The sequence below is a fragment of the Glycine max genome, chromosome 4 (assembly GCF_000004515.6).
Source record: "Glycine max cultivar Williams 82 chromosome 4, Glycine_max_v4.0, whole genome shotgun sequence".
Lineage (NCBI taxonomy): Eukaryota > Viridiplantae > Streptophyta > Magnoliopsida > Fabales > Fabaceae > Glycine > Glycine max.
In genome coordinates this window covers 32,040,406-32,044,141 of record NC_016091.4, presented here as the reverse complement: position 1 = coordinate 32,044,141, position 3,736 = coordinate 32,040,406, and positions in this window count along the sequence as shown.

Sequence of the window (3,736 nt, the reverse complement as noted above, 5' to 3'; positions counted from 1 at the left end):
GCTTCTTCCCCACTTGAAATCTTTAGCTTCGGGAGCCAAGCTATCCCTTGCGTCCGAACCTTCAACCATTTATGATAGCTGCCGATGACTCCGTTGCTGCTTCCTCTAAGCTCATTATCCTTTCTTTCCACCGTATTCCATGCTTTTTAGACTCTCTGAAACATTTTTGCATTGCATTCACTGAAACCCCGTACGACAAAAGGCACGATGATCTCTTCTGATGGCGCCCCTCTCATAGGGTAGCCTAGTTGTCTTATGGCCACTACGGGATTATAATTAATACAACCCCTTGTTCCCATCAAGGGGACGTTCGGGAATCCTTCACATGAGCACAAAACCCCGGTCCCTCCTTCCTTCCATCGAGGGAACCAACTAACAGACGCTCCTACCATACTTGCCAAGAGTTCCTCCCAATTTGCTTTTCCTTTCTCGGCACACATGTGGTGACCTTGTAAGGGACAGACATAAAGAGCGGGTGTGCAATAGACAATTCTGGCGCTACTCTTCTTGCATCTCAGGTCGAATGTGTCATAGGCATCAGCCAAAACAACAATGGTCGGGCTTTCCTTGTTGTGGTGATAAGCAAGAAAAGCATCGATCGCCGCTAGATCCACTAGCCCATCCACACTTGGAAAGAGGATGATCCCAAACACAAACAGTGCTAAAACATCAATGAATGAAGTCCACTCTCCTTGATCTGCCAAAGCTTTTGCCTTCTCCTCCAATCACTTCCTTGGTATCCCAGCCACCCCATTCCTATTTTGTTTCACTCGGTCTAACTCTTGCACCGAGATCTTGACCACTTTTGCCACTCTTTCCATGGAGGGGTATAATTCGAAAAATAGATGCGGCTTCCTTCCTCCTAGTAGGCATCCCAAGATTGCTTCAAACTCCTCTATGGTTGGTACTAACTGAAAGTCCCCAAATATGAAGCATCTGAGTGACTGGTCGTAGTATTGAGCGAGGGATGCGATGGCTTCAACAAATACTTCTATCATGGCTAAATCCCAAATTTTCCCGTATGCTTTGTGAAAAGCTTGACGTTGAACTTGATCCATTCATTTCCCTAGCTTTTGCAAGTTGGCTAGTTCTAGGCCCTTGACTTTCACATGATTGAAGCTTTTTTTAAAAGAGGGCTCTCGGTTCGACCCCATGTTTGCTAGAATGAAAATTGTGATGATCAATACTTCAACACCCTATCATAGAGGAGGTATGATGAATGCATTGGAGAATGATTATGCTATGCATGACAAAATGCATTTTATCGACAGACACAAGAGTTCAGAAGACCAGTCCTTCCTATCCACAATGCATTGGGTATCATGGTTCCCAAATGCATGCAATTAAGAAGGTGATGCGGACCTTCCGGCTCCTCGTGACAATGATGACGAGACAAATACAATGCATGAGTGATGACACGGTATGAGTATCCATGCATGAGAGCATGGGGTTGGTAGCACAAAGAGAAACATACTAGACGAACAAGCATGACAACATAATAAAATAATGCGGACATGACGTAACAACATGGCAAACACAGGAATGACGCACATAATCACGACGTCATACAAATATGCATGGACAAATCAAGGAAACAACACAGTTTGTTTGTTCTGTTTCCCTAAAATAGGAACTTAATGGGAGGAGCTTAAGGTTTGCTACTTAGTGAGAACTCCCAAAGGTGGTCGCACATAACTTTCAAAGGCTTCTAGAGATATCATCCTCTTTGATGTAAAACATTGTGGCGGTAGGGACTACCAGCGACAACGTATCATCAAAGAAAAAACTCTAGATGAGGCTTCACTGTCATAAAGCAAGTTGGAGCCCAGCATGACCATAGATCAACCTCCACTTCCTATGTCTCCACGGACCCGAGTATAGGGCCCAATAACTCACCATGTGTGCAAAGGTGTAGGTGCCATGTGCGCATAAAATAAACAAATATTTCTAAATATGCATGTGATAGGTAAATAGGTACACCAAATATCAAAGCACAGAAAGAGAGTTATATGAACATAAGAACACAAAAGAAAGAAAGGCAACAAAAAGGAGAAAAGGTCATGATAAATATTGCACACGGATTAAATGGCTTAACTCTCTAATAAAAGTCCCCAATGAAGTTGCCAACTGTCGCAACCTACCCTTCGGTGGGAAGGCGAGGTGAGATTTGAGGGTGCATCTTCCAAAAAGGAAAACACGTGGGAGTCGCCACCAACATTTATTCGAGGAAAACGTTAGAAAAAACCAAAAGGGGGTCTACGAATTTTAAGAATAAAGGTTCAGGAGTTGTTTGCGCACGAGGAAGATATTAGCACCCCATGCGTCCGTCACAAGGGACGGCGGCCTTTTAATCGAGTGTGCAAAAATGTGACTTCAATATTATTTATTTTCCCTTTTTATGTTTCTTTATTTTATTGGGGTCAACAAGAGTATTACACTTGCTCCAACGTATCCTCAAGTGCGATGAGAAACTCAGACCTATCTAGTTCTTTAAAATCAAGAAATTTGTGTGTTAAGTTAATTTTAAACTTCTTAAAGGTTCATTTTAACCAACAAAAATAAAAGAGACCGTTAAGGCGTTGGACCTTGAATGGATTCAAGCAAATTTTGTGGATAAAAAGGCTCGGTTACATGCTGATTTTAACTTGGTTTCACTTATTAATCTTCAAACTCATTAAAAGATGATTGGTGACATAAATGACTGGTAAAAACTCACTTTAACAAACAAAAAGAGATTACAGATGGTAGAAGAATGAGATGAAGATGTATGAATCAACAAAGAGGACCCCTAATAGTGCATAGATTGAATTCAAATACTTAAAATAAATACTAACCAGATGAGGAACGAAGAATGACAAACAAAGAACGATGTGGAAATCGATTATGGTCGCGATTCAGTAGCGTCTTGGCCTCATTTTTTCCTTCTTTCTTCTTTTCTTCAAATTTCACTAAATCCTTTCAATATCTGAAGGTTGCACCCTTTCCTTCAGCCCCCTCACACCTATTTATAGGAAATAAAGGGACTTGGTTGATCTACAGCTCGCCCAGGTGAGTTGTTGCTTCAACCTGAAGTAACTTTGCTCACCCAGAGGAGCTGGTTACTTCACCCCTAAGCTATTTGGGGGCCCAGGCGAACCAAAGGCTAGCCTGGGCGAGCCAGGGGTCAGAAAAAGCCTTAAAATGACCTTTTTGCCCTCCCATATGTGGTATTTTCTGCATTCCTTATCGAAACGTCAAATAATCTTTTGTCTTGTGCCGCAACTGGTGTCGAGCAGCTCAATTCGGCTAACGAGAATTAAAATGTTATCGAATGATAGTCCCCGAACAAAATTATGGTCTGACAATATGCAATGGTCCCTTTGACACACAAAGTTGTGTTGGGCTTCCTTTAGCTAGATTTGCCGTTCTGTAAAGTCTTGCCACAAACTTATTAGCACTTTAATTCTGCATTAATGAATTTATTTCTGGATGAGTTTAAATAGACGTTACCATCCTTTTACAAATTTCCATGTGAAATACTGCGAGTGTGGTTTGTGTTTCTTAAAAATTCTTAGTGGCTTATTGCAGACTTCCTCAACAATTAGTTATTTTCTTCAACCAACAGTTGCAGCAATTGAAGCAGGGAAAGACATAGCATTGGCCAACAAAGATGAAATGATTGTGGGAGCCCCTTTTGTTCCTCCATCTCACAAACATAACATACAAATTCTTCCCGCCAATTCAGAACATTCTGCAA